Below are 13,597 nucleotides of genomic sequence, written 5' to 3' on the forward strand. Positions count from 1 at the left end.
AGATGGTCCCTACCCAACAATGGACTCACTGTCTAGAAAACGGGCTCACAGTTTAGAACTGACTTGCCCAAGTCCACACAGCAGACAACAATAATAATAATAATAATAGTATTTGTTAAGTGCCTACTATGTGCCAAGCACTGTTCTAAGTGCTGGAATAATTATGGTATTTGTTAAGTGCTTACTAGTTAAGTTCTAAGAACTGGGGTCGATACAAGGTAATCAGGTTGTCCCACGTGGGGCTCACAGTCTAAGCCCCCATTTTACAGATGAGGTCACGGTGGCATAGATAAGTTAAGTGGCTTGCCCAAGGTCACACAGCAGACAAGTGGCGGAGCCGGGATTAGAACCCACGAAAGTGGTGTAGCGCAGATTAGAATTCACATCCTTAGACTCCCAAGCATGTGATCTTTCCCTGAAAACATACGGCTTCTGCTTTGAGAAGCAGTGTGGCTCAGTGGAAGGAGCACGGGCTTGTGAGTCAGAGGTCATAATAATAATGATGATAATCGTATTTGTTAAGCGCTTACTATGTGCAAAGCACTGTGCTGATAATAATATTGATGGTGGCATTTATGAAATGCTCACTATGTGCAAAGCACTGTTCTAAGCACTGGGGAGATTACAAGGTGATCAGGTTGTCCCACGGGGGGCTCAGAGTCTTCATCCCCATTTTACAGACGAGGTCACTGAGGCACAGGGAAGTGAAGTGACGTGCCCGAAATCACACAGCTGATAATTGGCGGAGCCGGGAATTGAACTCCTGACCTCTGACTCCAAAACAAGGGCTCTTTCCGCTGTGCCACGCAGGTCATGAGTTCTAATCCCGGTTCCACCACTTGTCAGCTGTGTGACTTTGGGCAAGTCACTTAACTTCTCTGTGCCTTAGTTCCCTCATATGTAAAATGGGGATTAAGACTGTGAGCCCGACGTGGGACAACCTTGATTACCTTATATTCCCCCAACACTTTGAACAGTGCTTGGCACATAGTAAGCGCTTAACAAATACCAACATTATTATTATTATTATTCTGGTATTCAGTCAATCTCGATATTCTTGTTATTTAACAATCAATCAATTGTATTTATTCTGTGCTTACTGTGTGCAGAACTCTGTGCTAAGTGCTTGGGAGAGTACAATTCAACAGAATTGGAGGCATGTTCCCTGCTTACAGGGAGCTTCATTTTGGAAAGGAAAATGAACTTCAATTGAAGTCATTATTATTATCAACAAATCCCCTTCTCTTACCTTAAAATACTCTTATTGGATACTGCAAGATCAGGTGTACATAGTACTACTGACATTTTCCCAACAGGTCCAGGAGCTGATATGTGATTGAAGTGACTTTTTCCAAATTCTTCCTAATGGAATGGAAAGATAGAAGGCTTGTGTTGTATTTGGGAGTGGTAGCAAATTTCGAAGGAAAATATTTCAGGACAATAGCTCACCAACCAGTCCATGGTATTTATTTCTAGACTGTGAGCCTGTTGTTGGGTAGGGACTGTCTCTATATGTTGCCAACTTGTACTTCCCAAGAGCTTAGTACAGTGCTCTGCACACAGTAAGTGCTCAATAAATACGATTGAATGAATGAATGAATTTATTGTATACAGGGTACTATGCTAAGCATCTGGAAATTGAGATATATATGGACCCTGCTCTGAAGGAGTTTAAAATCTACTGGACAACCATTAGCCTATGACCACACAGCTTTCTCACTGTTATCTGAAAGTTCAAGTGTAAGAAGTACCACATATCTCGCTGAACTTCCAACAGACTTGGCAAGTCTGCTGAACACAGAAACCAAACCTTTCTGCAATATGGTAGTAAACCTCTTAGCAGACAGCTCAAGATAAGGGAGTACAAAATCTATGTTTGATTCCAAGAGAAGTGAAAGACCAGGAAGATTAATCTGAGGTGGAAACCTGGGAATCCGGTGAAGACAAAGACCCCAGATCTTTTGGATTGCAAACTCTTTCCCCATCCCACATAATTCACCGTGCACATCATGGAAAATAGATGTCTTAGGAAACACAACATAAACAGAGACTTGGAAATCAAAGTGACGAATAAATCCTTATCAGGAACACAGTGGTAGTGCTTAGGCATTTGGTGGATAATAATCTCCATCTTTACCCAACTGAAAAAATAACATTTAGGAGCAAAGGAGTGCTTAAGGCAGAATAAACGACTGCTCTCAAAGTTTGGTAAATGGTAGGAATCTTTTCTTTAAACCCCACTGGCAAGTGTGTAAATAAAAAAAAAATTTTCCCTGTGTCATTTCAAATTTAACCCAAACCCATCAACTCCTGGGGGGCGGTTGTGTGTGTGTGTGTGTGTGTGTGTGTGTGTGTTTTCCTCGGTTGCGTTCCGACACTTAATCCTTTTGCTTTAGAAATGTTACGAAGCAGGATCTCCTGAACAGTCCTGGACCTGATTTTAATTTATGGAATACCACATTTTCATGTTAATAACGATGTGTATTTAAGACATCTGTTTGAGAGTCGGCGAATGTTCATTAACCAGGGGGAAAAATAATCCAGTAAAAACCTGTTATATTCTTTTTTGAATTAACATTATGGCTGTTTAATGGGTGCTTTACCAGAGCTCAAATTAAAATCAGGTCTTTTATCTTTATAGCTCCTGCGTAGTCACAGCTGGTCTCAGTTAATGCCACAGATGAACTGTGCCTAATTGAAAATAAAAATGCAAATAAAACCTACCTCATAAGAAATCAGAATGGACTGGGGGAAACCCCTTGGGGAGGGGGTTAAGTCAAAAAAGGGGACCCTCTTTAGTGGCTGCAGGGAGAGGACACTTTATTTACAGGATCCACCCTCTTGTTTTGTTTTGCTCACAAATCACTAGAAATGTCCTAGGATACAGACAGTTTGACTGAGGATGAGGTGTGGAGCGCTATCCTTTGTGAAGACCACACAGCCGGAGGACTGAAACTCCCTCATTCTGGGACATTAAGACTAGATTGCAGGGAAACACCCAGTTTTCTTTTTTCTCCTGCTTCAGGTTCCCCTCTACTTACGTGAAAGACAACTGGCTTGGTGTGACCTTCCCGGGGCAGTGATAAAGTGCTCCTTTTTGCCTCCCTGAAAGGTCTCTGAAAACAATCTGGCATACTGAAAAACTAAAGGCAAGAAACAAACAAACCCTTTTGCTCTCTGTCCCGCAAGCAGTCTTTAAAACTATTCAGAATAGATGCTCTCGGCCCTTGCTGTCATTGTCTTTAAAGTGTGGGTTCATTCATTCATTCATTCAATCATATTTATTGAGCACTTACTGTGTGCAGAGCACTTTACTAAGTGCATGGGAAGTACAAATCAGCAACATATAGAGACGGTCCCTACCCAACAATGGGCTCACAGTCTAGAAGGGGGAGTGGGAATCCATAGCCTAGTGGGTTCCTTGAAAGTAAGGAATGGGTGCCAAACTTCTCTAGTTTTCGCCCAAGTGCTTAGTACAGTGCTTTGCGTGCAATGGGCTCTCAATAAATAGAATGAAATTGTATGAACTGTTTGAGGCTGTGGATCATATTTACCAACTCTAACATATTGCACTCTCCCAAGTGCTTAGTACGGTGCTTTGCATGCAATGGGCTCTCAGTGAATAGAATGATCAATAAATGGGATGTTACTGGGGTTTTTGCTATAAATCCAGGTGGAAAGAGCCCTTGGAGTCACTTTAGAAGGACACTGATCAGCCTCTGTTGGGTCCTAAAGCCTTTCAGTTCTTCCATTCTTCTAACACAGGGTTTTGGGTACAATATAGCTGTTCCCCGAGTCCCTGGAAGCAGGATGGCGTAGTGGATATTGCACAGGCCTGAGAGTCAGAAAGTCATGGGTCCTAATCCTGGCTCTGTCACTTGTCTGCTGTGTAATCTTGGGCAAGTTATTCTACTTCTCTGTGCCTCATCTGTAAAATGGGGATTGAGACTGAGCCCCACGTTGGACAGGCACTGTGTCCAACCTGATTTGCCCAGCACATGGTAAGCATTTAACAAATATAATGATAATAATGGTATTTATTAAGTGCTTACTATGTGCCAAGCACTGTTCTAAGCGCTGGGGTAGATACAAGTTAATCAGGTTGTCCCACGTGGGGCTCACGGTCTTAATTCCTAATCTTATCACTGGCACCACTCTATGGCTGCATCCCAGGAGTTTCTGCAAAGACATAGAGGTCATCAGAGACTAGCCTACCACCTCTCCTAGGACTGGCTGCAAGAAGCGCACAGACAGAGCATTCATTCCCACACCCACAGTTCCCCATGTCCACATGTCTTCCTGGCACCAGGACCTTCTTCTGTAGCCTCTACTATAATAATAATAATAATAGCATTTATTAAGCGCTTACTATGTGCAAAGCACTGTTCTAAGTGCTAGGGAGGTTACAAGATGATCAGGTTGTCCCACGGGGGCCTCACAGTCTTAATCCCCATTTTACAGATGAGGGAACTGAGGCCCAGAGAAGTGAAGTGACTTGCCCAAAGTCACACAGCTGACAAGTGGCGGAGCCAGGATTTGAACCCACGACCTCTGACTCCAAAGCCAGGGCTCTTTCCACTGAGCCACGCTGCTTCTCTAATATTATACTATAATATCTCTAATATCTCTACTATAGGTAGACCCCAAGGTCTGAGATCTCAACACAATTTGATATGTTCTTAACAAGGTAACAAATGAAAAGCAATCCAGTTCAAAATGCCTTTCCCTGGCTCCTCTATTTCCTCTCCAGGACCCTCTGTGTTTCCCTGTAGACATTCTCTCCTTCAGGGTCAGGAATCCCACTCCTCCAGAGTTCTAGGTGCTGGACACATAACCCTCCTGGGATCCTCCTACTTAGAATGTGAGCCTCTTGTGCCAATTAATCATAATAATGATAATCTCTGTGGTATTTGTTAAGTGCTTACTATGTGCCAGACACTGTACTAAGCTCTGAGATGGGTACAAGCAAATCAGGTTGGGCACAGTCAATCAATCAATCAATCATATTTATTGAGTGCTTACTATGTGCAGAGCACTGTACTAAGCACTTGGGAAGTACAAATTGGTAACATATAGAGACAGTCCCTACCCAACATTGGGCTCACAGTCTAAAAGGGGAGACAGAGAACAAAACCAAACACACTAACAAAATAAAATAAATAGGATAGATATGTACAAGTAAAATAAATAAATAAATAAATAGAGTAATAAATATGTACAAACATATATAGATATATACAGGTGCTGTGGGGAAGGAAAGGAGGTAAGATGGGGGGATGGAGAGGGGGACAAGGGGGAGAGGAAAGAAGGGGCTCAGTCTGGGAAGGCCTCCTGGAGGAGGTGAGCTCTCAGCAGGGCCTTGAAGGGAGGAAGAGAGCTAGCTTGGCGGATGGGCAGAGGGAGGGCATTCCAGGCCTGGGGGATGACATGGGCCGGGGGTCGATGGCGGGACAGGCGAGAACGAGGTACGGTGAGGACAGTCCCTGTCCAATGTGGGGTACACAGTCTCAATTCCCATTTTCCAGATGAGGGAATTGAGGCACAGAGAAGGAAAGTGATTTGCCTCAGGTCACACAGCGACAAGTGGCAGAGTCAGGATTGGAACCCATGACCTTCTGACTTTCAGACCTGTGTTCTATTCATTATACCATGCTGCTTTTCCCAGCACCCGATTATCTTCTATCTATTCATGCACTTAGTACAGTGCTTGGCACATGGGAAGTGCTTAAATAAATATTACAATTTTTCTTCTTATTATTATTACCCTTCCTCTTCCTCTTCTCCTTTCCTTCTTTTTCTCCTTCCCCTTCTTCTCTTTTCTTCTTTTTTAAGGTATTAGATAGGCACTTATATGTGACAAACACTGCTCTAAGAACTGATAATAATCGGGTTGGACAGAATCCTCTGTCTCACATAATTAAGCTTCATTTTACAGATGAGATAACTGAAACAGAAGTTAAGTGGATAAGCTGGATTAAAACCCAGGTCCTCTGACTCTTGAGCCCGTGTTCTTTCTGTTAGGCAACGCTGCTCCTCAGCATAGCCAAACTAGTTGTTGCAGTACCACTGATTGATTTATTAATTGATATAATTTATGGATTGATTGCCTTATTTTCTGACTGATGTCCTGCACTTGTGTGCACCAGTAGCAAACATTCCACATCCACTTTTCTTACACAGCTGTAAGCCATTGAAATCAATGAAATCATTGATTTCACCATGCACTCACAAGGTTTTGAAACTAGGCAGTCAAGGGGCAGGGCCTTACTAATATTTCTCAAAGTTTTTTTAGGACTGAATAGCATTTAATAAAGTTTATAAAAGTATAAAAAAGTAAAGTTGATTTTCTTCCACCTGTTGCCTCCAATGTACTGGATTTTGAAAATTGTTTTATAAAGAGTCAAACGGGTTCACGGGCAAGGGAAACAGATTTTGGCTTTTTCCCTTCATTCACTGTCTTTCAATGTCCAATGTATACAATAAATCCTGTTTTATCTTGGCTGAAGATTTAAAAGTGATATAAACAGATAGTGTTTCCTAGCCAGATGTGAAGTAGAGCTGGGCTCTGGAATATATAAGCAGAGAAGGAGAGTTCCCTTTCTATTTTCCCATTTCTGTCCTGAATGGTGAAAGTTTGGTGGGTTGAAGAAACAGAAGTCACTTCCTAAGAGGGACAAAGCTGATGTCATAGATGCAGTAGCAACAAGATCATTTGGCAGCTGTGATGGGAGAAGGAAGAATTAGATTTCATATGAGATCAAAGAGGATGGGAGATGGTAATTTCTAAGGTGAGTCTTTCCCGGATTTAGTAGGTACTGCACCTGACACTTCTCTCAGATCATCCGTCTATGTGTCACCCACATTCACAAAGGGAGTTATACTGATCTTACCCAATCCATACCTATTTCCAGGTTCTCATGAGCCAGGTTGGATAAATTGACCATATGCAGCTGTGAAAAATCTATGGTCCTTTAAATGACCCATTTTAAGAAAACTGAAATCGGATAATCCCAATCTGTCTCGATTCCTGCAGTCTCTGGAAGGCATCCTGAGTGGGAGGGTACCCTCTTTAGAGACATTTACACATTTACAAATTAAGTTAAGATGATATTCTTTGGATTAACTGGTTTTCTTTTTGCAGGAAATGGTCCTAGTACTTGGTGTTATTTGTTTTAAAACAGAAATTGTCCTGTGAATGGTTATGGACTCGCAGTAGAATTTAACATGAAAACAGATGGACTGAAAGAACAGAAAGAGCTACAAAACTCAGTAGAAAGATACTTTTTCAAAATTCAATACATATTACAAAAGCAGCATCTGCTTTTGAAGTCTTCGAGGGTCAAACTGAAGCTGGGGAGGATTACTCTCAATCGTTGAGCACTTACTTGAGCAGAGCATTGTTCAAAGCACTTGGGAAAGTACAACACCAGAGAAATTAGCAGACAGATTCCCTGCCTATAAGGAGCTTACAGGCTGGAGGGGAAGGCCAACATTAATATGAAATACTCTCACAAACAAGAGACCAGTCAATCCTGGAAAGCCATTCCATATTCCAGATAGCTCTGGCTGAACAAACCTGCAGGATATTAAGCATTTGTTCTATCTAAAAGACTCTCATCAAGAGGGAAAGAATGGACTGGCAGACTCAAATTGCCCCCATGTGATTAGGAGGAAACATATACAATTTCTGTATGGACTAAGCTAAGTAATTAAGTAATCCAATGAACACCGTGCAACTAACTGGAAGTCAAGGGCCTGTGTATAATTTTCATCTGTGCGTTTCCCCCTCCCCCACCAGGGATAGTACAATAATCTACACAAAGTAATAATAATAATAATAATAATAATAATAATAATGGCATTATTTAAGCGCTTACTATGTGCAAAGCACTGTTCTAAGTGCTGGGGGGATACGATTTGATCAAGTTGTCCCATGTGGGGCTCACAGTCTTAATCCCCATTTTTACAGATGAGGTAACTGAGGCTCAGAGAAGTGAAGTGACTTGCCCAAGGTCACACAGCAGACGTGGTGGAGCCGGGATTTGAACCCATGACCTCTGACTCCAAAGCCTGTGCTCTTTCCAATGAGCCACGCTGCTTCTCTAATGACATTTTATTAAGCACTTACTATGTTCAAAGCACTGTTCTAAGCGCTGGGGAGGTTACAAGGTGATCAGGTTGTCCCACGGGGGGCTCACAGTCTTCATCCCCATTTTACAGATGAGGTAACTGAGGAACAGAGAAGTGAAGTGACTTGCCCAAAGTCACACAGCCGACAATTGGCGGAGCTGGGATTTGAACCCCTGACCTCTGGCTCCAAAGCCCGTGTTCTTTCCACTGAGCCGCGCTGCTTCTCTATGTAGGCACTTAATAAATGCCATTAGTTCTAGAATTATTCCGATATCAATATGTAAGCTGTGGCAACTCTGTAACTTTGAAGCTTTTGACATTTACATGATTAAGTGAATGATATGATTAAGTACTTACTTAATTTTCCCATTTAAACAATTCTTTTCCATGATCATTGAATTTCTTGAAGGATAAGGAGGAATAAATGAATATAAATAATAGTTCTAGACACCACTATGGAATAGTTAACTCAAAACAGGGAGATCATTTAATATAAATAAGGACAGATGTAAAAACTATCTTCTACCCTCCTCTATGTTGTAAGCCCCTTTTGGGCAGAGTTTGTCTATGGAATTGTAGTCAATCAGTCTATCATTTTTATTAAACACTTACAGAGTGCTGACCCCTGCACTAAATAAACACATTCCCTGCCCACAACGAGTGAAGAATCTAGAGGACGAGCTTACAGACTAGGGGATGGCGTTCTCTCCCATGATAATAATAATAATAATGGTATTTGTTAAGCACTTACTATGTGCCATTCACTGTTCTAAGTGCTGGGGTAGATGCAAGGCTATCAGGTTGTCCCACCTTGGGCTCACAGGTTTAATCCACATTTTACAGATGAGGTAACTGAGGCACAGAGAAGGTAAATGACTTGCCCAAAGTCACACAGCTGACATGCGGCGGAGGCAGGATTAGAACTCATGACTTCTGACTCCCAAGCCCGTGCTCTTTCCACTAAGCCACGCTGCTTCCCATGCATTCCCAAGCACTCTTTCACGTGTTCTGCATATTGTAAACTCTCCAAAAACACCACCGGTGGATTGATTCTCCTTAGCATTACCACTTGACATTTCAAGCCACTTTTTTCCAACCTCTCTATTTTCAAATAGTCATCCATCGGCAGCATGGCTCAGTGGAAAGAGCATGGGCTTTGGAGTCAGAAGTCATGGGTTCGAATCCCTGCTCTGCCACATGTCTGCTGTGTGACCTTGGGCAAGTCACCTAGCTTCTCGAAGCCTCAGTTACCTCATCTGTAAAATGGGGATGAAGACTGTGAGCCCCACGTGGGACAACCTGATCACCTTGTATCCCCCCCAACGCTTAGAACAGTGCTTAGCACAGAGTAAGTGCTTAACAAATGCCATTATTATTATTATTATTATTTGGAGTAAAGAAATCTATATTTTAAAGATGAGGGAACAGCTCAGAGAGGTGGAAGTTCTAAGATTACAGGATTAAGTCAAGATTCAATCAGTCAACCAATGGTATCAATTGACTTTCTGTGGAGTGTAATGCATTGAAAACTAGGGAAATTACAACAAAACAAACAAGGCAATTTTCTGGCCCAAAAGAACTCTAACATGTAATACAGACATGAACGTATTCATAAGTAGTGTCATCAGCAGTAATAAAGTGAATGTTCAAACAAATATGCATATATACACAAGTGTAGAGAGAATGGGTATAGAAGAATTCATATCGGCTAGAGGTGACTGATGAATTGATACAATCCAGGGTGCTGCTAATTGGTCAAGGAAGGTTTGTTGGAGAAGGGTGACACTTTAGGCTGGCTCTGAAGGTGGAGACAAAAGTAATTTACAGAACATGAAAGGAGGATAAATAATGATGTAAAAGGTGGTGGAATTAGTATGGAATGGCTGAATAAATAATTGAACATACAACTGAATATTCATGTGAACATAAATGCCGAGATTCAGCGTGGCTCAGTGGAAAGAGCCTGGGCTTTGGAGTCAGAGGACATGGGTTCAAATCCCGGCTCTGCCAATTGTCAGCTGTGTGACTTTGGGCAAGTCACTTAACTTCTCTGGGCCTCAGTGACCTCATCTGTAAAATGAGGATGAAGACTGTGAGCCCCCGTGGGACACCTTGTTCACCTTGTAACCTCCACAGCACTTAGAACAGTGCTTTGCACATAGAACAGTGCTTTGCACATAGTAAGCTCTTAATAAATGCCATTATTATTATTATTATTATTATTATATAGAGAAGCAATATGGTCTAGTGGACAGAGCACAGGCTTGGGAGTCAGAAGGACCTGAATTCTAATCCCGGCTCTGCCACTTGCCTGTTGTGTGACTTTGGGTAAGTCACTTCACTTCTCTGTGCCTTAGTTGCCTCATCTGCAAAATGGGGATTGAGTCAGGGACTGTGTCCAAACCTAATTATCTTGTTTTGACCCCAGAGCTTAGAACAGCGCCTGGCACATAGTAAGCACTTAGGAAATACCACAATCATTATTATTATTATTAACAACATGCATGAGGGATAATGATGGCTGTTGTGTTGAAGCAACTAGGTTCTGATTAGAATTCAAAGACTTCTGAATTTAGGCTTCTGTATTATATTCAAATTTAGACCATCCTTTCTCTCCTGACAACACTGTCTTTCATCATTTTGTTCAGTTTCTTAAATCCACTAAGTCTCAGTAGGACTTTTATCAATGACAGTTTTTCTCATTAGTAAATTTGCCTGAGTTAAATCTCTTCATAAATTGGTGATCACGTACTAATTCAGTCCTCGTTCTAATAAATTGATATCACCCCTACCTCTCTCTTCCAGAAATTCACAACTTCGGTGTCATTCTCTATCTCTTCACTGTCTTTCCACTTTCACAACCAGTACAGGGCTCTGCACACAATAAATTCCCAGTAAATACAGTGAATTAATTATTGCCAAATCCTGCAGATCTACATATCCAACATATTCCCATATTGGTTCCAAAGAGGTCCAATCCTGGTATGACTTCCCCTCCCCATCCCCCCCGCCTTACCTTCTTCCCCTCCCCACAGCACCTGTATATATGTATATATGTTTGTACCTATCATTAATCTATTTATTGATTGATTTTATTTGTACATATTTATTCTATTTATTTTATTTTGTTAATATGTTTTGTTTTGTTCTCCGTCTCCCCCTCCTAGACTGTGAGCCCACTGTTGGGTAGGGACCGTCTCTATATATTACCAACTTGTACTTCCCAAGCGCTTAGTACAGTGCTCTGCACACAGTAAGCGCTCAATAAATACGATTGAATGAATGAATGAACTTCTAGTCATATAGGACTGAATGAATGAATGAATCATAGTTAGACTTTGGATTTTGCCTTTGTTTCACTGCCACTGGGGAATCACAGATGAAGAGAAGATGATCACAAACTATAGATTGGAGGAGACAGAGGGTAAGAGGCATGGAGATAAATGAATATCACTCTCATCTTTCCCACCTCTATCCCACTGCTTATCTGTTTCCCTGATTTGAAAATTCCTCCCTGCACAAATCTGACAGGTGACAACATTCCTTATACTTACAGTCCTTCTGAAATCCCACCTCCCCCAGAAGCCTTTCTTGATTAGATCCCAGCACTCTAAAATTACATAGTCATTGCTTTTTACTAGTATTTATGAACTTACACCCTTAATCTAAAGAGGCCTTCCCAGACTGAGCCCCTTCCTTCCTCTCCCCCTCATCCCCCTCTCCATCCCCCCATCTTACCTCCTTCCCTTCCCCACAGTACCTGTATATATGTATATATGTTTGTACATATTTATTACTCTATTTATTTATTTATTTATTTTACTTGTACATATCTATTCTATTTATTTTATTTTGTTAATATGTTTGGTTTTGTTCTCTGTCTCCCCCTTTTAGACTGTGAGCCCACAGTTGGGTAGGGACTGTCTCTATATGTTGCCAACTTGTACTTCCCAAGCGCTTAGTACAGTGCTCTGCACATAGTAAACGCTCAATAAATACGATTGATTGATTGATTGATTAATGTGTATATATATATGTGTGTGTGTGTATATATATATTTGTTCAGTTATAAATTCAATTATTTATTTTGACTATTCTATTTGTAACTATTTTTATGTCTACCTACCCCATTATAATATGAGGTCTGGTAATGTGTCACTTTTTTGTTTTGTATTATAGTTTATTGCTCCTAGTGGTTATCCAAAAAATACTGTTACTACTACTACTACTTCTACTACTAGAGAAGCAGCGTGGCTCAATGGAAAAGAGCATGGGCTTGGGAGTCAGAGGTCATGGGTTCAAATCCCAGCTCCACCAATTGTCAGCTGTGTGACTTTGAGCAAGTCACTTAACTTCTCTGTGCCTCAGTTACCCCAACTGTAAAATGGGGATTAAGACTGTGAGCCCCACATGGGACAACCTGATCACCTTGTATCTTCACCAGTGCTTTGCACATAGTAAGCACTTAACAAATGCCATTATTATTATTATTACTACTACTAATTTCAATAAACCATATTTATTGAGTGTTTACTTTGTACAGAACAATGTACTAAGTGCTTGGGAGAACAATAATAATAATAATGGTATCTGTTAAGTGCTTACTATGTTCCAGGCACTGTTCTAAGCCCTGGGGTGGATACAAGCAAATTGGGTTGGACACAGTCCCTGTCCCATGTGGGGCTCACAGTCTCAATCCCCATTTTTCTGATGAGGTAACTGAGGCACAGAGAAGTGAAGTGACTTGTCCAAGGTCACACAGCAGACAAGTGGTGGAGGCAGGATTAGAACCCATGACCTTCTGGATTCCAGGCCCATGCTCTAGCTGGTAGACATGTTCCCTGTGCTCAAGGAGTTTCTACTGCTGCTGCTGCTGCTGCTACGTGCTGTGAAGAAAAAGTGGATAGAGTTAGTTATTTGTGTAAAGCTGTTACCCACACTGAAGAAACATAAGCAGAAATAAAACATACCTTGCAAACATCAATCTAGCAGTATGCACGAGTTTCTGAGCCTACAGAAAATCAAGCAATATTACTTTCTCACACTTTAATTCACTTCAGTAATAACCACTATTCTAAATGGAAGGCAACAGTGATACAAACTAGAACTATAGCAAGTACTAATGCCTGGTCTAAAAATATCTGCTGACATTGAGATCAGGGAGTTAAGTGGGTATTGAGTTGCAACAAGTACCTGAGGAAGTTGGAGGGGGTGTGTTGGGGGGTTGGGGGAGAATCAGAATCAGCAACCAAGCAGCCCCTAAACCAAGCAAGAAGCCACTGGGCTTTGACTCCCTGAGAATTCAGATTACTGGCCTCGGGCTGCCACTGCCTCTGGGGAATATTTCACACTGGCTCTGGAGTCCGGCTCTATATTTAGGAAAACCAGGCATAAATCCACATAAGGCCTGACTCAGATTGAATGGCCTGCGAAACATTATCGCAGAGCACCCCTGCCTCCATGCTGT

Source organism: Tachyglossus aculeatus, chromosome 1, assembly GCF_015852505.1.
Source record: "Tachyglossus aculeatus isolate mTacAcu1 chromosome 1, mTacAcu1.pri, whole genome shotgun sequence".
Lineage (NCBI taxonomy): Eukaryota > Metazoa > Chordata > Mammalia > Monotremata > Tachyglossidae > Tachyglossus > Tachyglossus aculeatus.